This window comes from Enoplosus armatus, chromosome 1 (assembly GCF_043641665.1).
Source record: "Enoplosus armatus isolate fEnoArm2 chromosome 1, fEnoArm2.hap1, whole genome shotgun sequence".
NCBI lineage: Eukaryota > Metazoa > Chordata > Actinopteri > Centrarchiformes > Enoplosidae > Enoplosus > Enoplosus armatus.
Genome location: NC_092180.1, coordinates 30,963,454 through 30,988,844, shown reverse-complemented (window position 1 = coordinate 30,988,844; position 25,391 = coordinate 30,963,454).

Here is a 25,391-nt window from a genome sequence, read left to right as displayed (position 1 = left end):
CACCAACTCCAACGAGGGAAATATCCGGCTCTTTAGCTGCTAAATGCTCCACCATGCTCACCAGCTAGCCTCTGACTGTGTCTGTCTGCTGCTGGGCAGGTAGTGTACAGAGGCTTCATACAGCTTTGCTGTCTATATGGGTGGAAGTGGCGCACTTAATTGTGTGCTAAGCCTGCAGCTTGATTTGCTGGACTTGCTGGTTATATTAGACTTGCTACAAGCATATCAAAACATACACGAGAGACATCTGAAACATGACAAGGAGACACAAATAGACTCCACTTTATATATATGTGTATATATACAGTATATGTTTAGTTTGGGAACCACTGGTTTGCTCTTTAACAATGTGTTGGATAAAAGTAAAAAGTTGGTCAGTTAAAATGAGTTACATGTTTGTAAAAATGTTATGTAATCATGACGTTATATAATTACTCAGCATTAACGTGTCAACATATACACGCAGAGTTCTTCAGTCCAAACCAACAATACATTCCTTTTCTATAGAGGCGCTTCGCAGCCTGCGCGTGCAACTGATTATCATTTATAAATACACGGCCGCCGTCCTCAGTGTAGTCTCCCTAGAATTAACCAGAAAAGAGGAAAAACGCAGACAACTAAACAACAATGACAATAAATAAAAAGAGCTATGCACAAAATTAAATAGCACCGGGCGCACTACGCAGAGGTGTATTAGCTATATAGAGATGTATTAACTATACAGAGTTGACACTGTCAGTTGGTGCCATAAATAGTCGGGGGAGAACACTCATGTAGGGGGCGCTATCAGCGCAGGAAAAAAGAAATAACACGCTGGTTTCTTAGAAACAAACAGAAAAATAAAACAGGACACCCCTCGGCTGCTCAGTCGCTTGACGAAATAGCGGTTTGACTATCAACATTTAGAGGATACAACAACATCACACATTAGTGGAGCGTCAGCCATGATGCAGCACCAACAGAAGTCCTGGCTTCATTTCTTCTCAGGCCGCCTTAACCAACTGTCTATCTACACCTGATGCTCCTCCAGCTGTCTGTCTCCTCCTGTTATTCCCAAACCATCACTGTCATCACTCCCCCCCCCCCCCCCCACAGGAGGCCAGCTCTGCTCTGCCTCCACCCCCGCTGCTGTGTTATTGGTCGGGGCTTACGTGAGCTGCATGCCCATGGAGGAGAGTGAGCAGCACGGACACTTGAAGCGCTTTCTGTGCCCTGATAGGTCAAGTTTACCTCTGGAGCCAGCCTGTGCTCTGCAGTCTTCTCACAGCCCCGGTAACAGCTTATGGGACCGTGAACTCCCAAATGTACACATGACCGAGAGGGTTAGACAGACAGCTCAGTGTCTCAGTGTAGCAGATATTGTGCAGTCCCGGTTTTTACTTCTGCTATGATGGACTTGACGCGCGTGTGCACGTTTTATATTAATCATACAGCTGTACAACATTCTGTTGGATTGGATGAGAGACCTGTGATGAGTGCTTATGACTGAATCCCTCAGAACACTTTCCGTCGCCATCGACCCGTATTCCATAATGTTCCCATACTGTTTTTATTTTTTATTTTTTTTTAGCATATATCAAATAGCCTCCATTAAAAGTAGCTGAATCAGCTGTTAGCAGCTCCTGTTTGCAGTGTACTCATGGATGCACAGGCAACTATCACTGGATTACTTTGATACTAAAGAGGAAGACACGATTCTCTGATGCGTCTTTTTTCTCTGATTTCTAAACCGATTTATGGACATTTATTAGCGATAAAGCTGCTGCTGTAACCGCAGTGATGTCACGATGTACACCCGTACATCAGCTGCAACAAGGTGAGAAGTTAAACCACTGGAAGTCCGCAGACCAGACACTGGCCTTCACAGCTTTAGGCTACGGTGTGCCAGAGAGTGTTTTTCAGCTTGCTGTGGAGCTAATGCAGCTTTAGGATTTCGACTTCAGATTGATTTGGTCCTGATAAGGCAGCTGAAGAATATTGTCATCTCACAATGACGGGGGCCAAATGGGCCAAAGTGTGAGCATTTTTAAAAACTTTAATGTAAATGTGACTGGACAGAAAAGGCCAAAGTTGAAACTCAATAAAGGACGACTTTGCCTGACATTATGGGGACAAAGTTATCACACAGATTGAAAGCGGTTGGAAACTGTAGGGCTTATGTTATGCTCAAAGTCTTATTTATACAATGGACCCTGTTAGTCGCCAGCACAATCAAGACTGGCGTGGGTTTTGAAGACACAGATGTCTTAGTCTTTGGCTGGCCGGCAGGAGCATGATCCTGAGGACACCATATTGAACCACTGGTCAGGAGGCGTTGGGAGGTCTGGAGGTAGACGACCTCGTGAATCCTGCGAGAACGCCAACTGTCACCAGCGACGACGACCAGCAGTTAGCACTGTTTATGTGCAGATCCTGGACGGAGAGGCGCGTAGGACTGTAGAGCCCACAGGGGGAACTGGAGCCGAGCGAAGTTCGTAAAACGAAGCCAACTTCAGGTATAGCTGTTTGTTTACGGGTACGTCTCCCTTGGCGACACACAGGTGACATCATCGCTTACTTGTTGCCTAATGGGAAACAGTGAATTTAAAGAAGTGATGGAAGGTTTCAGTTCTGGGGCTGTTTTTTTTTTTTTTTTTGGGATCATTGATTGTGGCTGTAACTATACAGCTACATCTTGAGAGTAACTGGAGCTCAGCACTAGAAAGTAAAACCGAAATGCCAACGCACAGGAATGTGGCATTTGACAGATGTTCTGCAAGTGCGCTGACAATGTCTGATGACCCAAGTATTCTATTTCAAATTAGACATACGCCTCTGAGCATGTAGCCTGAACGATATAAAACTTCAACTTGTGCCTTTTGGTGTGCTGCAAATAAATACATATTTGAGTATTTGGCCTTAAACGTACACGGTTGAGTGCTGCATTGAGACCTTTAACGCGCCTTCAATACCCACAAGTGCCAACTCTTTTTCTGAGGCTGCAGAAAATAAGCAGGGCAGTCATGCAAGTAACAAGTGAAAATGGAGTTTACCAAGAATGGATGTGAGTGTGCAGTTTATTTAGTTTAAGCCAAACTCCCCTCAGAGTGCTTCCTTTTATGGATGATGATTTTGTTCTCAACATCTTAGAGCTGAATTTTTAAAGTGCAGAAGGTTTTTACTGGATCCCAAACAGGAGCACACAGACCCTGCTGCCCTCTGCAGAGAGCTGCGAGGGCACAGCAGGCTGTTATCATGGGGGTCCTGGGTTTGACAAGGTGTGTATGTGCACATGCACGCACACACACCCACACCCACACACCCGCACACACTTCGTGGGAGAATGTTTTGGCATAAGTCTGCTCCAAATCTTTGGGGAACAGCAGGCTTTTTCTCCAGTGATGCTCATGCTTTTAAAGTCACTCACCACAGTTAAATTTGTGTCAGCATTTTGAAAACATCTTCCAGCGCACCCACTGGAGGAAAAGTAAAATGATGCATGGAATCCCAGGGAATAGCCGGACTAAAAGGCTGAAGCCTGAAAGCACATGCACACCTTGTCAGGTTCAGCAGCCCCTCGGCTGCACTGTTTGTGACATAAAGTTCTGCTTGTAAAAAAAACCCCAAAACAAACCAAAAAAAACATACGGACAGCATGTCTGTTCTGAGCTCAGCAGTCAGACACAGGCCTGGATATCGCAAATTATGTTTTCATTATTTTTTAATAAGCATAGAACGATAATAGGGAAGTAGCCCAATTTTTGTTTTTTTGTTTTTTAAAAAAAAAGCTTGTTTCATATATATATATATATATATATATATATATATATATAAAGATAGATTAAACACAATAAAACAAAACAAAAAAAGTATAAAATGATGGCATTTCATTGATGAGATTGTTTTCTAGAAATACATAGACATTTTTGGCACATTTGGGTTTTGTTCATTTCAGGGACTTAGTATATTAGTATAGAGTTGAATTTCATTATAGCAGCATGTTAAGCTGGGGTCTAAAAAAAATGGCAAAAATTGGCAAAACATTGACCATCAGGTCCAATTTTCTGTCTTCTAAAACGATATTGAAAGTAATACTGATCTAAAGCAGGCGTTACCAACCCATGAGCTGTTTCCAGAACAGCTGGGTGTGAGATGCTCTGTTGTTTGAATATTACCTTTGCAGAAGCCAAATCTTAATCTCAAAAATTCACTGGAACGGTAGAGACCATTCATTAGTTTGTAGAGAATTTCTTTTGTTCTGGGTGGAACTGGACAGTTCTCAGTTTGGATCCTGTTGGTGGGTCAAAGACATTCAAAATATTATTCCTACAAAACTGAGCAGGGTATAAATCATCTGTAAGAACAGGGCGTGTGAATTTGTTTGATCAAGAAAATGAATTCCACTTCTAAAAAGGTGTGGGGACATGAGATGGGGACTGAGAGTACGATGATACAGGTTTTGCTAGGATAAGGAATGTATTGGGTCTAGCCCTGGACGGTATGTTTTCTCTAGTTTTCTCTGCACGCTGTAGTCTGTTGACATGTTTCTGATGCTCAGTGCTACGTCGCTCATCAAATTGCGTCCAGAGGCATTTTGGTCTGCGCCCGTTGATGTCTAAAATGAGCGGAGAGGTCCCAGATTAATTTGCATTTGGAGTCCCATTAGGGATCTCATCTTTAATCAGTTCAAAAAACCGTTAACAGTCATGTTCAGAGTATGACGTTCTAGGGTTCTCAGGGTTCTTGACTCTCCATATGTCCTCTAAACCCAGTGACTTACAAAAGTCCATGATGGTGTTGGTAAAGTGATGCGTGTCAAACCTCGATGGGCACCCTGTCCTTCCATTCATCTGGGGGTCATTAAAGTGTCCCCCAACTATAACATTATCGGTAAGATAAAGGATTTTCATTTCATCAAAGTGCTAATAGCTGACATCAAATCCTTGTTCGGTGGCCTGTTATTGTAACCACAAAGATTGCACAGGGTAACTGTCGAATAAAATAGCAACCTGAACCTGAAGAGCCATGGCTAACTATCATTCTGTCCCGTGCCTCCTTGTCAGCTTTGAGAGGATCCTCAGTTAAGCGAGTTCCGTGCTCCTTACATGCAACGTGGTTCTTGGAAGCCCAAACCTCTTCACCAGATTGGCAAGTGCAAGGGGGTTCTCATTCAGCCGGGAGCTTTCTACAGCCTCGAAAATGGCGCCGTTGGATAGCTCTTTCTCCACAGGGAGTTAAAAAAACAAAACAAAACAGAATTCATGCTCATCGAGGGATCTTCTCCGCCGTAATTGACATTATCTACGGTGACCAGACGTCCCGGCGGTTTGTCCAGGATTGTCCCGGTTCCAAGCTGGGTGCTGGGTGTCCCGAGTCCTGACAAATATCTGTAAAATGCTAACGTCCGTGTCGTTGTCAAGGCGGTTGCTAGGCTTTGAATCACAGGCAAGCGTCATGACAGAACCTGTCAGTAAACTAATGGTTAGCTGTCATAAAGAGCTCCAGGAGGCTTACTCCTTCCTTCGTAAAGTATGAAAATACTGCGTTCAAGGCGTCCATGGCGTTGAAAGGTGCGCTCGGCAGGGGTGCTAAGCGCTGAAATAATTGTCCCCATCCTGATAAGAAATCAGATGAAAAACAACTTAACGGTTTGGGGACTGTGCAAACAGAGCTGAGCGAGGTACGTCTGCTCAGGTCCTCCTCAAACAAGAAACAAGCTCTGTAGAGCTTAAGGGAACAGCAGCCAGGAGATAACTCTCCGTGGCTTTGTCCCTTTTCACATGCATATAGTCCATATTTGTCCATTGTTAATATAACAGTATTGATGACTGCAGCTTTAATGCAGTTAGACCCACAGTATACTATCTGTAATATAGTTTAGGTTATGACAGATTTGGAGGGATCAGATATTATCCTCTGATTAATTAATTAGGTCTGGGCCACAGTCGAAGAGAGTCCCTTCCTGTATTTACCAATGTCTGGCTGCTGTGTTCTCATTGAAAACATCCCCAATTAATCGAATATTAATCTCGACCACAATTTTGGCTTCCCACAATTACATGAAGATGATCGACTGCGATATTGACGTTTAAAATGTGTGCTCCGCTCAATGAAAACTCAAGCGCTTCCTAAAGTAACGGACAGCTAGCAGGGGGGGGGCGATCGAGATGTTTTGGTTTCACTTCTGAGGTAGCCTCGCATAGCCAGACCCATCTCAACACTTTGTTTAAAGTCCAGGCTTTGCTTTTGGGGAGCTGTCACGCCGCTGCGCCTGTACAAAAATGACCTGGAGGTTTCGGCTGCAGTCCAGAGTAGAAGAGTAAAACACAAAACCAAAGTCATCAAACGTCGGCAGCAGAAGGCGAGGAGCCAGTCCCTCGAAACGGATCACCGTCCGCTGTTTGGAAGTATACCGGATCTAAGGTAAGCGACGCGAAGCTAACGTTGCCTCACTGTGTCCGGCGTCAACTGAGACATCCATAACGCTGTACAGCGCTTCACTGTAAAAAGTTTTGGTCCAGGAGATGCACTGTGAATAGGGACCGGTCTTATTTTCATGCAGATTTGTACATAAGCAGGAACGTAGCACAACATGGAAGTGAAAGCGGTGCTCTGTTTCTCCTCTGCTATTTATTTGGTATGTTTAATACACCTCCTTTCAGAGCAGACAGCCTGGAACAATTCACAGTTATGGTTTGTTAGATTATCAGATGGGAAGAATAATTCAATACTGCATATAAATATTGTTAGATCTACAGTCGATCTCTGAAAGCCCAACAGAGGCATATATACGTGAGTGAGGTACATTGCTCACAGGCAGTTATTTGCACACCCTGACATTTAAGCTCACATTACATTATATTTCCATTGATTACACACTTAGTATTGATCTCCTGCTTTTCTTTATGCGGCCTCTGTCCATTTGTTGCTTTACCAGTTTCCCAGCAACAGGGACATTAGCGAGACGTAAAAAATCAGGTTATTTCCTGCTCAGTGGGAGTCCTCGCTGTGAAGAGTTCAATCACACTTTAAAACAGAGCCATCTGTTCCCCGCAGAGAGCAGGAGGGACCGAACAAGTGACTGTAGGCAAAGAATAGAAAGAAACCAGGGGGGGGGGAGGGGCAAAACCTGCCTGCAGCTTAATTACACTCATTATAGATGCCATATATGTGTGTTGTCATGCACACAACTCATGCTAAAGTTAAGGTAATGACACGCTCTGACCTTGGATTGGACGGCTACTGTAAAAGCTATGTTTTTTGTTATTTTCTTCATTCGAGTAAAGTCTCGAGCCATTTTATGTTATTTGACATTTTGATGAAGATCACACTCAACCAGCAACCGACTGCCAAATGTCAAGGATAGCGCAACATGGTCCAGACCGTCTTACATTTTAACAAGCTGAGAATATATACCTGCGCTGGTGTTCGACTTGGGCCAGCTCAAGTCGGCAACACTGGCTCTCGTCTGATGAGTTTTTCCTTCAACTCTGTAAAGGGGGTCTCTGAGACGCTCAGGGACTCTGTTGTCTCAGGGGTTATGAACCACATTGAGCAGCTGCAACTGCTGTCCGCTGTTGGGTTCAAACTGATCTGTAATTTCTGTCTTTGGGTGTTCTTCCCGGACTTTCAAACCACGAACAGATTAAAGCTGTAATCCTTCAGATTTCAGTCCTGGTTGATTTGGAGACACCCGTGGTTACCGTGGTAACGGCAGGTGGGTGGTTTAACACCGCAAGCAAGCAGTGGTTGAGCAGCTACTTTTTCCAGAAATCCAACATTAGAGCAGCTGGCGTATCTGTTTACAGTGCAGCCAAACAAACTGCGGGTTGTTTTAATAAAGAGGTCAGTTAATAATAATTACAACCTTTGTCTGATTTCGTGCTGCACACACAGCCAGTAGTTTTCCACACAGCAGCAGCACACAGTGAAAGGAGTTGGCGATTGTTGCTGAGGAGTCGGAGGTGTGCAGCCTGTCGCCTGCAGAGCTTCATCTAACACTGTGGCTGCTCCTCACTCTTCCATCACTCCCTGACAGGTTTAAAACTCACCTGCGGATGAGTCCTTTTGTTTGGTGGACGCACCTTTGATGAACGATCGCGGCTGGCGTTGAACTCAAAACACAAAACACGTTGAAGCTTCCCGCGACCTCTTCACAATAAAAGCCACCCCGTGTTTGTCCAGTTGAAGACTGCGTAATTTTTCACGTTAAGCAATTTGACTACAAATTTCATCTTCATCCTTCATCCTCATTCACTTGACACACACACACACACACACACCATACACACATACTTTCCCCCTCGGTCCCCAGGCAATACATCCATATCAATTTAATGCAAGCTGACTTTCTAATTACGCTAATGGCCTGAGCCAGAGCCATGAGGAATGTATTATTCAGACTAAATATATTTTTCAACATTCTCCAAAGTGACTGATCATCTCCTGAGGATGGCTGGGGGTGCCATTAAAATCAATGGCATCAGTCTTTTTTTTGATTGAAGAAGAACACTGGTCAGTAAGATGGTTGGAAGCAGCCTTTGAAATGCACTGATCTCAACACATGCTGTGTGACACAAAGCTGCCACTGTCCACCAGACACTAGACATGGCTCCAGCATGTCTGTTGTTTAACGGGTATAAGAAAACAAGCAGTAATGAAGAAAGATCCTCCCTCAGAGCCTGCCCTGAAGTAAAAGCGTTGTAAAGCAGAAAAACAGAGAGCAGAAGCCCCCGCAGTCTGCGCATGTAAACCAATTACAGTGAGTGCAGCACAGATAAACACACAGTAAAATGTCAAATGTCAAAATAAAAAGCAGCAGGCGGCAGAACATCTAGTAATCGGGAGATACACGCTCAACATGGCTGCAGTTCAATTCGTCTTCTTGTGAAATAGCACCTTCAGCTCCGTCCCCTTTCTTCATCCGTGCTGGGATCTGCTCTTCACCTCACTGGCCGCCCGGCAGGATTGAGTCTTCAGCGGACAGAAACTCAGCTGGCCGGCTTGATGTGTATTTAAATGGATTAATGCTGTCACTCGCATCGACTGCTTTACGCGTGCGGCGCACTGCTAGTGAACGAGAGCTTCTTCGCCGCATTTAACAGACGGGAGACGGAGATCAGCCAATGGAGAGCTCCTGAGCGCGCGCGCGTTCGGTTTCGCAACAGAATCTTTACATGTGATTAGAGTGCAGTGCTGTTAATGACGGACGCTAACCGACGAAAGGCAGTCTGTCGCCGGTATTGTCACAAACTCAACCGTGACCGCGCGCATTATTAAGACTCGCCGGGGTTTCTGAAAAATCGAAATTCGCAAGGTTTCCTTCAGCAAAGCCACAGATGAAACATCCTGAAACGTCCTCTGTGCTCTTTGTAGCGTGATAAGGACGATGGCCATGAATAATTCTACATCTTTCGCAAAAGAACTGACTACAAATGTACCTCTCTCGTTGAGAAAAGACTGAACCTTGCCTGAACGAACTTTCTTCCAGCGGGCCATTTTCGAATGCCATGGTTTTGGGACACATCATTGCCGGCCCTCCTCCTGTTCCGCTGCTGGCTCACAGGCTACCTGGTCGGGGGTGGTATTCATTCGTCATAGGTGATTGATATCAGGTGATTGCTCTCCCTCCCGCCTGTCTGCCTTTTTTTTTCTCCCTCCTCTGCTCCTTGCGAAACCTTCGTCTCCTCTTCCTCACAGCAGTAGGCTTTATTTTGTGCCCAGCCTTCATCCCCTCACGGAGAATGTCAGGTATTCTGTGCGGTGCCAGTGGGGTGCATATGGGATTCTATGCGCTATTATCCTCGGCGCAGAGGCTGGGCATGGAACCCTTATTGTCTCATCTCACGAAGTGGGTTTGTGTTACTAGACGAGACCAGTGAGGCATAGGCTACATCCTATTTATCTCGTACAAAATGTACAATGTGTCTCTTCTCCCCCTTGAGAAGGAAACACTGCGTCTGCAGAGCTTTAAAAAGCTTTTATGTAGAAACGGCATCAAAACATTCATGGTCTTCTCCTCGGCACATCCATGTGTTCAGAATGCTCCGCACAGCAACCCTTACACATATTCCTCTCCGCAGTACACTAAAATATTAGTGGTTACTATACAGCTGTGTATTAACATGTAATTGTATTCCTATGACCTAAGAGAGTAATGTTTAGTCAAGTAATAATAACAATTTGATATTATTTGTATTTCTGTTTTAAGGCCTTTTCGACCCGTAACGCCCTGATTTACTGATATAGTATAAATGCTCCTTTTCTCTCTTCTGATGATGGTTCAAACGCAAGTCTCTTTTGGGGAGACTGAGTTCGAGACTTGTGGGTAATATCCTTGTGCTGTATTCTTTGTCATGGCTGGAAAGCAGGTGTGCTGGCAGATGGATGGGGGGCAGTGGGGGGGGGGGGGGGTCAGTTGGTGTGTCTGGCCTGATTAGCACTAAACCATTTTTCTAACTCCTGCTGCTGAGCTCGCACTTTTCTAAGTAGCACAGTGTGCTATGTAAAGAGCCACAGAACTATGGAGATACGTATTAGCCTTTTTTTTTTTTTCTGGGTCACTATCACTATAGGGTGTTTCTGGGGGCTCTTAACATTCAGATTTCTTATATGTTAAATTGTGTCCAGCATCTTGGATTAGGTGTACAACCTGTCCATCATTATACCGACTGGTGTCCTCTCAGAGAATGGGCCAAAGACTTCTGGAACTTGACCGGCCAATCAGAAGAATGTGGGCCTTAAAGGGACAGGAGCTCAAACGGCTTGTTTCAGACAGAGGGTGAACTGGGGTGGGGGGGCTGCATGAAGGGCCAGTACAAGATAAATCAGGACTTTTTTGAACTGTGAATCATGCAAAGCTGCTCTAGTGGAATCACAAAATGAAAATATAGAGCTGGAAATGAGCGTAATAGGTCCCCTTTAAATAAACCTTTTATAGAATAACAGGTTTTACAGCTTTTCACAATTGTTTACACACTTGAAGAAAGTGCATTAGTGCGCATGCGCCGACGTGCATGCAGCCTGTTACAGTCGCTCCTGTTTGTTTTCGTCTTTTTCTTACTTTTTCTCCTTTATTTCTTTATTTAACTCAGAACTTTTTTAAGTACTGACTTTTGAAGTTGTGCCCTCTCCAAACATGCTGGTGGAGAGAGTTCTGGTACTTTTTTTCACTCTGGAATTACTTTCATTCAAACATCGGACGGTCGCGCAGCAACTTCTGGGCCGCTTTGTTTACTCCGGAGATCAGCTGATCGCTCTGAAGCCGGCCGGCTTGGAGACCAGATCATCGGAGATCCCCGCTGAAATCTGGAGAAAAACACGCAGAGGATGCAGAGGGGGAACGAAGCGACGAGGGAAGAGAGGTGGGTCGAGACAGCAGAGGTTTATGGAGAAAAGGAGATATAAGCCGTGTCTCCCCTCTCTCGTCATGGGCAACGTGAGATCGCTGGCAAACAAGATGGACGAGCTGACGGCGCTGGCCAGGAGTCAGAGGGAGTACCGGCAGTGTAGTTTAATGTGCTTTACGGAGACATGGCTGCACCAGGACATTCCCGACGACAACGTTTCCATCGACGGCTTTCAGACCGTCCGGGCCGACAGGGATTGCACCGGGAGCGGTAAGCGTAAAGGAGGGGGGCTTGCCGTTCTCGTTAACAACCGGTGGTGCAATCCTTCCCACATCACCATCAAGGATCGTGTCTGTTGCCCGGACATTGAACTGTTGGCTGTTGGACTCAGGCCGTATTATTTGCCCAGGGAATTCTCACATGCCATTGTTGTGACTGTTTACATCCCCCCCTCTGCCAACCCGAAGTCGGCGTGTGACGTCATTCACTCCGCCATAGCCCGTTTACAGACTCAACACCCGAATGCACTCATTGCTATTTCGGGTGACTTCAACCACGTCACCATGGCTAGGACACTTCCCACCTTCACACAGTATGTGAGCTGTCCCACTAGAGAGGAGAGGACCCTGGACTTGCTGTATGCTAACGTTAAGGATGCATACAGCTCCTCTCCCCTCCCCCCTCTGGGTAGGTCAGACCACAACCTAGTGCACCTCAACCCCTGTTATGTGCCTCTAGTCAAGAGCCAGCCTGCAACCACGAGGACAGTGAGGAGATGGTCAGAGGAGGCTTATGAGACACTTCAGGGATGTTTTGAGGTGACTGACTGGCAGGCGCTCTGTGAGCCGCATGGAGAGGACATTGATGGGCTCACAGAGTGCATCACAGACTACATCAACTTCTGTGTGGACTCCACTGTGCCAGCAAGGACTGTCCATTGTTATTCTAACAACAAGCCATGGGTGACAAAGGACATCAAGGCCATACTGAACAAAAAGAAGAGGGCCTTCAGAGCTGGCAACAGAGACAAGGTGAGAATGATCCAGGGGGAACTGAAGGTAAAGATCAGGGAGGCCAAGGAGAAGTACAGGAGGAAGAACAACACCAGAGAGGTCTGGAGTGGAATGAGGACCATCACGGGCTACAGGCCGAGCAACAACAGAGGAGCTGAAGGCAGTGTGGACCGGGCCAACGAACTTAATCTGTTTTTCAACAGATTTGACTCTGTGGGCCCTGCTCAACCCCCCCATGACTCTTCCGCTGTCTGCCTCCAAACTTCACCTATTCCACTCCCCCCTCCCCCTCCTGCTCCTCACAGCCCCCCACCCCCCTGTGAGAGCTTTCCTCACACCTCGTCCCCCAGTCCCCAGGCTGACGGCACTCTTCAACCTGATGACTCCACCCCTCCCCCACCGGTCACCGCTACAATGTGCTTCACTGCCGACCATGTTAGAAGACAGCTGAGGAGACTCCACTCCAGCAAGGCTGCAGGCCCCGATGGTGTCAGCCCCAGGGTGCTTAAAGCCTGTGCCCCCCAGCTATGTGGAGTACTTCACCACGTCTTCAACATGAGCCTGAGTCTTCAGAGGGTCCCCGTGCTGTGGAAGACATCCTGCCTCGTTCCTGTTCCTAAGACGCCGCGACCCAGTGGCTCCAAGGACTACAGACCCGTGGCACTGACCTCCCACATCATGAAGACCCTGGAGAGACTCGTCCTAGAGCAGCTCCGGCCCTTGGTCAAGACACACTTGGACCCCCTTCAGTTCGCCATCTTCAGAAGTTTTCTGACGACTCAGCAATAGTTGGATGTATCAGTAAGGGTGATGAAGAGGAGTACAGGGCTGCTGTGGACAACTTTGTCACATGGTGCGAGCAGAACCATCTACAGCTCAACGTGACAAAGACAAAGGAACTGACTGTGGATCTGAGGAGGACCAAGGCGCCGATGACCCCTGTTTCCATCCAGGGGGCCAGTGTGGACATTGTAGAGGATTACAAGTATCTGGGAGTTCACATAGACAATAAACTGGACTGGGTAAAGAACACTAATGCCCTCTACAGGAAGGGCCAGAGCCGTCTCTACTTTCTGAGGCGGCTGAGGTCCTTCAACATCTGCCGGACTATGCTGAGGATGTTTTATGAGTCTGTGGTGGCCAGTGCTATCCTCTATGCTGTTGCATGCTGGGGCAGCAGGCTGAGGGTGGCGGACTCCAACAGACTAAACAAACTGATCCGCAAGGCCAGTGACGTTGTGGGGGTGGAGCTGGACTCTCTGACGGTGGTGTCAGAGAGGAGGATGCTGTCTAAGCTGCGGGGCATCTTGGACAATGTTTCACATCCTCTCCATGACGTACTGGCCGGACACAAGAGCAGCTTCAGTGGGAGACTCATTCCTCCCAAATGTACAACAGAGCGACACAGGAAATCATTCCTGCCTGTGGCCATCAGACTGTTCAACTCCTCCCTCTGAGTGTCAGACACTCAGGAAGAGACTGGAATCCGTATCTGTATCTACCTCACCTGTTCATACACCACCTCACTATTTATTCAAAATGTTTAAGTGCAATACATATATAGTCACACACTTTAGTGCAACACACACATACATATACATTGTTTTTGTATATATTTTTACCTCATTTCACTTAAATACTGTAAATGTGTATATTTTGTATTTTCATTTCATTTTTCATTTCACCTCATTTCACTTAAATACTGTAAATGTGTATATTTTGTATTTTGTATTTCTTATTTTTATATTTTGTACAAACTTTTAGTTCTAAATTATGCTACTTTCTACTCTTGAATGGGAGCACCGGTACTGTACAATTTCCCCCCGGGGATCAATAAAGTATTTCTGATTCTGATTTCTGATTCTGAAGTTGTGTAAACAATTGAAGCGCAATCACTGAAACCTGAAACTCTTGTACCAAAGTCTGCAAAAGCGCAATTTCTGCTTTACACTCAGTTTTCAATTCTAAATCGCTCGACACCCAGTTCTTTCCATCTGGCACAACATTCAAAGTTAAAGTTTCTTTGGAAAGCAACGCCAATCAGCTTTATATGGGCAACATCCACTACTCACAGGTGTAAGCACTGTGGCGATCGGCGCCTTGCAGGACGCACCCCCCTACGTCACACACACACACACACACACCCAAGCTAGAGAAAGAAAAGTTTAAAAAGCAGTATGGCACGTGCTTACTCATACGTCCGAGTGTCGGCACGTCCACAAAGTCTGCCGTTGGTTCGATCTGCTGTCCTCGCGTCCTCCTTGTGTACTAAGCTGCCACTCTGTCGAGAAGGTTTACTCTGGCTAGATTCGGGGGAACCCCAATTTAGCAGAATAACTGGTGGAAACCAAGACTCGACTGAGCAGTGAACTTTTTTATACACTGACAGAGACTAGTGAGATTTCGACTGTGGGGTTGGGTTGAACGGGCACATGTTGGATTTTTGTTGTCACTGTCTGTGTGATACACTGTGGGGAACATTGAATTCTGCTGTGTTTTGTGTTTCTCGCTTGTTTTTGGGGGAACCGGCTTGGGGGACCAGTCACGTGATTGGTGCCCGCATCAGTTCCTTTGTAGGGTTTGGCTGGCTGTAAACCGTAAATTCGATTTTCTCGGAAGGAGACTCTGACTGCCCCCCCCGGCTTAGCAGCCAGTGGCCGCTACAGCACAAGCTGCTTAATTGCTCACTAAGAAATCAAAGCCAAAGCCAATATCGAAGCTCTCGTTTTTATCCAGAATTCTTTGAAAAGTAGTTTTCTCTCAACTCATCTCCTTCCTGGACAAATTCAGCATACTGAACACATTTCAGCCGGGTTTCAGGACGCACCACAGCACAGAGTCTGCTATCGTGAGGGTGACTAACATGTTGCTGGCATTCAGGGACAAGCACTTCAGTGGTTTGTGTCCCACCTCCAAGCCTGATCAGCCTCTGTTTGAACTGATAATGTGTCCTCTTCCTCTGCAGCCATCTCCTGTGGAGTGCCACAAGGCTCCATATTAGGCCCTATATTATTTTCCCTACATGCTTCCTTTGGGGTCTATTTTCAGAAAATATAATATCTCCTACCATTGTTATGCCATCGACAGCCAGCTGTACCTCCTGCTGAAACTCTGTGATCCATGCAGTGTAAACTCCTGTCTAAAGTACCTTGCGGATGTAAAATCCTGGATGGCAAAAGGCTTTCTTCAGCTAAGCCAGAACAAAACTGAGGTCCTAATCTTCGGCCCCGCTGACTACTCCGCAACCATAATCAATGGTTTAATTGTCACCATGGAGACATGCCTGACCTCACCTCTGGTTTATATTTGTTTGTATTATTTGTTGTTTGTGCAATGCTGTTTGTTTTTTGATTTTATTGAGGTGTTATACGCTTTTGTTACATATCATCTTATTTATGTCTGTGTTTTTACTTGGTCATTTCTGTGTTTAGATTTGATAATTCTTGTATTTAGTCTCTCTACAAAGCACTTTGATCAGGGTTTGTTGTTTCTAAATGTGCTCTAGAAATAAATTGATTTGACTTGACTAAAAAGGAAGGAGAAAGCAGCTCGTGTGGCTGTCTAGTCAGTCACAGTGTCTTTTTGACACGACCATTTGGAGTCAGAAAATTAGCAATGCATTTTCAAATGTCCAAACAGGTGCTTTAAAATACTAGGTAATAGGTACTTTTCTGTGTCACAATATGGCCGCTATACAATATCAGCATCTCTTATCCTCCCTTTGACACCTACTGGAACTTTCTGTAAATTGAATTTGCTTGGAGAATGGTTCATCATTTCAAACCCCAAAACTCTGTCGGAAAAGTAGTGCCATTTCGTACATTTTATTCCTTTTACTCCATGGATTTACTTTGCGAGCTTACTCCGTATTCTGCGAAATCACTTTTTTCGGGTGGGAAGAACACGCTTACATATGGCAACGGGAGAGCAGCTAGAGCAGGTAAACAAGTTCGACAGGGCGAGTCAGGAACAGGCAGCTGGTCAAACAATAGGCAGCGAGACAGCCACATGTTCAGGTTTAGGTGTAGCCACAAATACAGTTTTTAAGCTGAAGAGGCTGGAACGCAAAGGCACATGGCAACATTGATGTGTTTGTGGGCTATTGGTGCTCCATATTTACCTTCCGCCATTTTGCGTGAAATAAAGGATATATTGAGCCTGCCAAAATCCCCTCAGTGGTTTTTCTAGTCGTCAAAAATCTTTAGTTTACTGCTCAGTGTAGAGTGTGTGTTCTACAGCGGGTAGTGATTTTGGACACAGCCAAACAGCCTAATGTGGGAATGAGGAGCATATGTGCCTGGTTACGTCTAAGCTAACACTATTTGGTTAAGGTTAATGATTGCATTCAACCAATGTTGGCTGTTAGTAGGAGACTTGGTGTGAATCCATTCCAACCACCTCCCCCAGTACTGAACACACTCATTTAAAGTCCAACTGAAGTCGCAAATAATCATCACATTTTGCAGTCAATACTAACGTCAGTAAATCTTTAATTTATGGTTGATCGAATTAAAAGGAAGGAAAAAGATGTTTGGGGAAATGTGAGAAATGTTCCTTTCCTCTCAATCTCTGGAGGGGCGTGCTTGCTGTTTTTTATGCAATGAATATAATAAATAATAAAGATATTTCAAAAGGTACTACTGCTACTTTTTTTTCCTCCCTTTTTTGTTATTGTATGTGGGTGTGGGTAGTGGGGGTCGTCAGTGTATATATACGATGGTAAAATAGGGGTCCCTCAAGAAAAAGGTTCTTGAGGTGTACTGCCGCTTGTATAGGAGCGTTATATTCTGCATAGCGGCTTTAAAGTGACTTCAAATGCTGTATCACCGTGTCTTGTTTACGGCAACGAGGAGAGTTCACATGCAGTAACAAACCTTCGTTTAGTCATTTGAATAAAATGATGCAGAAGGTGAGTAGTGTTCTCCTTGAGGAGGACAGAGCACGGCATATCATTCCTGCTGTTGTAGTTTGGACACCTCTGAAGCCTTTCTCCCACTGTGTCCAACTTTGGCTATATATATCCAACAATATTTCAGCCCATGTGTCACGGACACCGCCAAAAAAAAAAAAGAAAAGAAAAGAAAAAAGAGCCGGGCTCAGCTGCAGCGCGTGGTGGTGCCGGATCAGCAGAAAATCCATCAGCCTTTAACACAACAGAATCAATCACGCTGTCAGACAGGAAGAGCTGCAACACCTTCACCGCGCAGAACAGAGGGGGACGTGTTCACACATCAATCAGAGATTTCTAACCCCCGGCGGGGAAGCATAATTTCAACACACGTCATGGGAGTGTTGCCCAGCTAAACGTAGAAACCAGTTAAACTGAGGCAGGAATGACAAGTGTCAGCGTGTTGGAAACACTGGTGGTGTATTTGTCATATCTTGAGATGTCTCTGTGCTGGAGATCTGGATGTTTGTTTTTTTTTAGTATTGCAGTAACGCAATCATCTTTTTGTTCTCCTTCGATTCCAATAATGTGATGCGACTGAGTAAACTGCAGAAGCTCTTCACGCTTAGAGTCCCATCAAGCATTAAACCTAATTTCCAAAATTCAAATTAAGGAACTTGGAAGCCGATTGGATTACCGTAACTCTCTACATTCCTGTTTGAGTCAATGCAGCCTGGTTCAGTGAGACCACTCATTACATTGTCTGTAACCTACAGTCCAATTCAATTCAGTTTTCATTTATATAGCGCCAAATCACAACAAAAGACACCTCATGACACTTTACATATAGAGCAGGTCTAGACCGACTCTTTATGATGTTATTACAGAGACCAGAAACAGTTCCCACCATGAGCAAGCACTTTGGCGGTCATCTACCGTGACCACGGGTCCACAATAACCTGCGAGATGAGAGAGCGCAAAGAAACTCCCGGGAAGATACAAAGTTAGTTACAGCCTGTTTGTTTTTAGAGAAGGTATAAGACTACACTGCGTGCACAATTATTAGGCAAGTTGTATTCCTGAGGCTTTCTCAGGAGAATATCTATGTGTGCACAATTATTAGGCAACTAAATGAAAAACTAAAAATGTCCCATCTCACTGTTTATTTTCATTTATTAGAGGAAGAACAACAAGTATTCAGTGACCAGTACAGCCACCCTTCATGAGCCTTCCGTCCATGGAGTCTTGTTAGTTTCTTGATCTGTTGATGATCAACTTTTTGCGCAGCAGCAACCACAGCCTCCCAAATGCTGTTCAAAGAGGTGTATTGTCTTCCCTCACTGCAAATCTCACGTTTAAGAAGGACCCACAAGTTCTCAATAGGGTTTAGGTCGGGCGGGGAAGGGGGCCCATGTCATTATTCTGTCATCTTTAAGTCCTTTTGCTGGCTAGCCACGCAGTGGAGCACTTGGATGCATGTGATGGAGCATTGTCCTGCATAAAAATCACGGCCTTCTTGAATGATGTAGACTTTTTCCTGTGCCACTGCTTGAAGAAAGTACCTTCTAAAAACTGGCAGTAGGTTTGGGAGTTGATTTTAAGTCCATCTTCAACACGAAAAAGGTCCAACTAGCTCATCCTTAATAATAGCAGCCCATGATACCAGTACCCCACCTCCACCCTGCTGGCGTCTGACTCGAAGTGGAGCTCTGTGCCCAGTAGTGATCCATCTGGTCCGTCGAGAGTCACTCTCATTTCATCCGTCCATGAAACCTTTGAAAAATCTGTCTTTTCAACTTCTGAGTCTTGTTCAGTGGTGGTCGTGTCTCAGCCTTCCTCACCTGGGCCACGTCTCTGAGCACCCAACACCTTGTACTTCTGGACACTCCAGGTAGGTTGCATTTGTGGAATATGGCAGCACTGGGAGGTTAATGGGTTCCTGGTAGCGTCACGTTTAATTCTTCTCAAGTCTTTAGCAGTTCATTTGCGTCTTTTTTTTCTCCACACTTTTCTTGCGACCCTGTTGACTATTTGCAACAAAGCGTTTGATTGTTCGGTGATCTCGAGTGCTGCATCGCTCTGAAAGGCATTTTACAATTTTTGACTTTTCAGAGTCTCTTAAATCTCTTTTTTGGCCCATTTTGTCTGAGGTAAAGAAGCTGCCTAATAATTATGCACACCTTGATATAGGGTGTCGATCACTTTAGGCCACACCCTCCCTCATTACACCAATACACATCACCTGATAATGCTTAAATCCAATTGGCATTCCAGTTTATATCGCTTGGAGTTGGAAAATGTGCATGAAAATGACGAAAAGGTCAAGATACTCACTTGCCTAATAATTGTGCGTGCAGTGTATATGACTACATTTGAGTGCAGCCTGAGATCCTCTGCAGGTCTCTATTAGTAATTCTCAGGTTGAGGCTAAAAACCAGTAGAGATCAGGTGAGGTAGCTCGACATCTTCGTTTGACTCTCTTCTATATTTTCTTTTACTGCATTTGTTATTTTAAATTCATTTGTTAGTTCTTTCTTTATTTTCATCTTAATTATGTGTCTTATTTGGTCGGTTGATTTGATGTCTTTTGTGAGGCTCTTTGTAACTGGCTTTAGAAAAGTGCTGTATAAATGAATTTATTATCATTTCTTGTTATCATCCACACAGAGCACCACAAAACTCTTTTCACTCTTCTGCAGGTGTGATATGTACACAGAGATCTTAGTCTGGTTCTATTGAAAGCATTCTTCCAGGAGGCCTTTCAGGCCACATTCAGTTGCACTGAGGTTAAGATCTCTTTTTCGAAAGAGACCTGAGAACAAAAAACTAGCCAACACAGCCGCCATACAAGCAGCAACTTGTGTGAATAAAGTCAGGCAGCCAAAACTCCAAGCAGCAAACAGAATGAATGAAAACATCAATCACAGACAGCCGGCTGAGAGGGAACATTTTGGATATTTCCCCAAAGACCCTTTTTGTTCTTCCTTTTTAGTATAAAACTATCAACAATAATGACAAAATGTGATTTCAGTGTGACTGTAAGATGCACCCTGATCTGGAGACAGCTCTTACCCCCAGGCTTACTATCCAGCCTTTCTATTGGATGCCCAGGAGCAATAAGTTATCTTTAAATTACACAGCTGTTGCTGGATTTTATTCATTTATTGTCTATCTTCTTATCTGAATTGTGTTTTTTTATTTTATTTTTTTTGCGTAGATGTAATAAGCTGTATTGTGTATTTTACAGCCAGAACACATGCCTGTGCTACATTCAACCATACCCTTGAATGGAAACATGAAATGAAATGATGAGCCTTTAGTACACTGCAAAAGCACCACTGACAGTATATATAAATAGTATAAACTCAGCTGTATCCCCCCAGCAGTCGGCTCAGCAGATAAAGGCCTGTCATTTGTGCTTGCCTGCAGTACATCATCCAACATTATTTTAATAAAATGTACACACGACTTCAACTCACAACATGTTCCAAAGCCTTTTAACCTAATGGATCTCTTTAATAACTCATATTGTCAAAGGAAGCATTTCTTGATGGAATCAAACTGAGAGGTTTGGACGTCTCACCGATGCTGAGCTCTGTGACCAGAGTCAGCAACACATGAGAGGCACAAACTGGGCCAGGCTGGCCTGTCCTGAGCATTCTGTAAGAGATCATAGCATAAATATATTACATATATCATATGTTGTCACCGACGTGACACTCAGCACCCCTATGCAGCCACACAGGCCCTGCGCTCATATCGGTCAAGCAGCTAAAAACAGCTGCTATGTGCACCACTCCAAAACGTGCACCACTCCGGGGTGCACGAAATAGGAGTGAAGCCAGCATTGATTTCATTCGCGGTCTCTTTCCCGTGTTTGTTCACTGTCACGGGCTGACGTTTCTCCTCCACCAGCACAAGACCTTCGTCACTGCTCCTCTTTGGTTTTCACATCATCCCTTTTGATATGGTTGGAAGGCACTAACCTTTTTCTGCCTAAACTGAACAGAAGAATACATTCATAATGAAGCGAAATGAAACATGCTATTATTGATGGCCATCGTCAAAGGCAAAGTCAGTGTAGGGCTGGCAACGCCGTCTGTGTGGACACCACGGGGTGTGCGAGAGGCAGCAGTTCAGCGAGGCGGCCGTGAGGCGGCAGGACGTGTAGCCCGGCCGTAAGAGTCCCTCTGAGTTAAAGTATGAATGGTTTGTTTTGTACATGGAGAACAAATAAGAATAAATAAATAAGTACGTGAGAAATCAGTTAAATCGGCTTAGCATCAAAATCTGTGTCAGATTTAAATGGGAGCAGGTTCCTATTTCAGTGTCGAGTGCACAATAACGCCTCTAACGAGCTGGAATTAACAGGCAGGTTTTAGCTAAACTTCAGAACAGAAATAGAAGGTCAGTCTAGGGTTAGCACTAATATCAGCTATGGCCTGACAAATCACAGTTTACCCCTATTCAGTTTTTGCCTCCATCTTCCGTCTGACATTGCCTCCCCTCTAACCTTTTTCTTTGGGGAGGGGGATTCGATTTTCCCTAACCAGTCACTGGAGACCAACATATCCGCCTGAATCTTGACAACGGCGTTAGTCCCCCCCCCCCCCCCCCCCCCCCACACCCTCCCGCGGCGCTGATTGGATCGATCGCTTTTCAACTGAGAAGCCGCTGTTTCGTGTCACGATGCCGGACCAGAAGCAGTCGAATTCAATCTAACCACTGAGTGGACTGCAGAGGATCCGAAGAAAATGCCCAATTGCACCATTGTGGTCCTGCAATGATCTTGGGTCGCTTGCACTTTTCTGAGTCTGTATATACGCTCGAGAGGTCATTAGTCATTTGCGGTCAAAAGTATGACTTCGTGGAACTTTAACACCTTTGTGTTTTATCGTGACATGCCAAAGCTGCTAATGTGCAGCATATGTCTCATACACGCTGCGATACGACCATTTTCAACATAGAGGAATGACAGCGTTACATGCCATCATTGCCGCCCCATCTGCCTGAGACACTCTGTCCACTCAGCTAAGTATCTAGCCTTGGACACCTTTTGTGGGTGTATTAGCCCATGTAGAACATGTCTGTCTTAACTACCATCAGGAGTTGCCGCAGTGATTAATTTAGAAATCCTACACATTTAAAAAGTGTGAAAGTTTAGTTTTGTCATTGATCTGTTTGGTTAAAAAAAATAAATAAATAAAAAAAACACTACAGAGAAGAGGGTTCAGACTTTGCTCTTTTAATGAGGCTCCGGTGAGATCTGCCCTGCCAAGAAATCCCTTCAGAAACTAAGAGCTCCACAGCTCCTGTTCGGCTGCTGCCTACACAAACAGCAAAACACCCTGAGCTCCAAATGACGACCAGTCAGTGACGTCCGCGCTCAGTCTGGGCTAAAAACAACAGAGCCGCTTGTAGATTGAAGGTCCTTTTCTTTTAAATTTGATATCATACAGTGTGTGCTGTAGATAGTCAAACACAGGTCTGACGGGATATACTGTATTAGACTGGCATCGGCTTATCTGCACACTGGATTCTGCACGGATGAGAAGTCTTTGTGAGGGACATTTTACTTCAAACGTCACCACAAAACCCCAAATAACTACACCGTAACAATTCCAGTCACGTCTGCAAGATTGTTGCATACATGCATACGCAATAATCAGCTAGCGTTAATATCAATTTCACAAATAAACAACCGTGTTAAATTGATTGAATTTGATAACCAACAGCAAATAAAAAACATTAGCAGTATACTTAGTTTCCAGTATTGTAACATTACTGTACAGTACTGCAATACTCCTCAGTAATTTACATGTTACATGTAAACCAAAATTTTTTAAAAAAAAAGCTGAAAACTCTCTTGTGAACTTCTGAAAAAATGCCTGTTGTTCTTCCAAACATTATGCCGATGACCTCCTGAAATCCAAACCTACTGAACCTCTGTAAAACCAGTCACTTATCCAAATGCTACAGCGCATTGCACGGCTAATATGCTCTTAAATTCAGATAATCCTTAAAAGGGAAGGGCATGAAGTGGATGAGAGGGGAAGCGCGTGGCACAGAGACTCGAGGTGGTGCCAGACGGATGATCCGTGTGTGTTGCTGCCTCTCTGGATGAGTGTCTGCCGGATGCCTGCCTGGTCCCCCGAGATGGCTGTATGTCGCCGCTGCCAGCTCTGTGTTCAATGCTTTCAAACCTGTTGTTGAAGGGACGGATATATGGAAAAAACGGTAAAAAGTCTTCACTTATATAGCGCTTTTCAACCGCAACGGTTGCCAAAGCGCTTTACAGATCAGGTCTCGTTGGGCTGGGGATAGAAACCCCAACCTGCTCTACCTCCCGTGCGACAGTGCTAACCACTGCGCTCAATACAAGGGAGCGGGTCGTTATATCTTATGCTGCTTTTTTAGCTCACCTCATCCCTGCGTTGGAGATAGGACGCCACTCCTGAGTTTACCCCCCCTGGTATCCATGGCCAGCCATAATCCTGCCGGGGGAACACAGCTGTGACCACGCAGGCGGTGGAAGATTATTACACCGACTCTGACAGGGAACCCTGGACTTTATTCCAACCTCGCCACGACTGCACGGAGGTCGTGAGCCGGAATGAACATTTTTCGCCTCTCTCTCTTTCATTCATTTTTATTTGGTTGTCTTCGGCGCATTTCATTCGTCTAGGTAGTCTGGGTCAGATTAAGTGGCGTTGATCTTTTAGCAGCGCTTCATTATGGATTGGAGCAACAGCAAGCTCAATGATGTCTTCCAGAGCCGTGAGCAAGAAGCCGGGTATTCCGAGCCCAGTAATGAATGGCAGTATGAGGGCCCAATTTGCATGCGCGTTTCCCACAAGTGTCCTTTGTGATGAGGAGGTTGCAGGCGGAGGCTGAGGACAATCAGTTTTGTCAGCCCATTTATAGGGAAACTACGTGATGGCACTGTTAAGTTAACTAAAAGTGCAATATTTCGTTCAAATGAGCACACTAAAGCACAGAGCCAATTCCAAGGGAGCGCCTTCAAGAATGTCATGCAATATGTCAGGTGGGTGGCAAGTGACACGGGGGAAGAAGCTCAAAGGGCAAGCCTTGTTTTGCACCCTAACCGCGGTCTTTAACAGTCAGTATATACGAGTGGCATGTTCCGTTCTGGTGCGAGCAGGAAATGCACCTAACCTCGCCTCCTCCCTGCGGGATTCTGATCGCTCTCCGAGAGGAAGTCGGCAAACGAATGGCTTTCCGAAAAATGGCGTTTCCCAACAGTGGAAAATGCTCCATGAATGTGTGTGCCAACTGCTCTACATAAAAAGGGCCAGGTATACTGAGTTAAGACCCAGTGTACAGGGGTAATTTGATGCTTCTTTCTTGATGTCCCCAGCAGGTTAGGCTTATAATATTAATCATTTCAATAAGAGGAAGGCTTCGTACTCTACAACCACGTTCCCTTCATCTTCCTCTTCATACTGTGCACTGGAGCCAGTGACTTGGCTTGGTTGTGATCATTATCCTCTTCAGAAGCTTGAAAATCAAGTCCTCGCCGTTCTGTTCTGGTTCGACGCCCTGTGAAGTATGTGGAGTGTGTCGCAAGAGTCTCATCAACATTTGTTTTGGTGATCTCACCCTGCAAAAGACAGCGTCATTATTCATTCAGATGACGACCCGCGTGTTCAAAATAGTGCTTTTCACTGGTGTTTGACATGTGGCAGGTGAACAAAAGAGTTGCGGTGAGTTAAGTGAGTTAACTTCCAGATTGAAGGGAATCTATTCACTGAGTAATTATTGTTCACCGCTGTGTTCTTTGCAATTATTCCCGCTTGTATTTCCCCATTCATTTGTGTGTCGAGTAGTTAGTTGTGGCTGTATGCGCGCAGCCAGTGGTTCCATAAACCTTTCATTTATAAAGAACCTGATCACGCGTTAGTGTGTATGAAGTATTAAAGTCACTGAACACGGGTCAAGAACTCCGGAGCAACCTTTAGACTGAGACTGAATTAATGAATTGGACCTTTTTTTCCCCCCCTTTTTCACGGGCGGTTCCCCAAGGTGAATTTAATGTGAGTTAAATTATGTTTAGTGTAAATACTGATCATTTCTGATAGCCGAAGTTGAGTTCAATCACTCTTCTTCAATTGTACATCAATTAAGAATGATCGTGTTTTAATA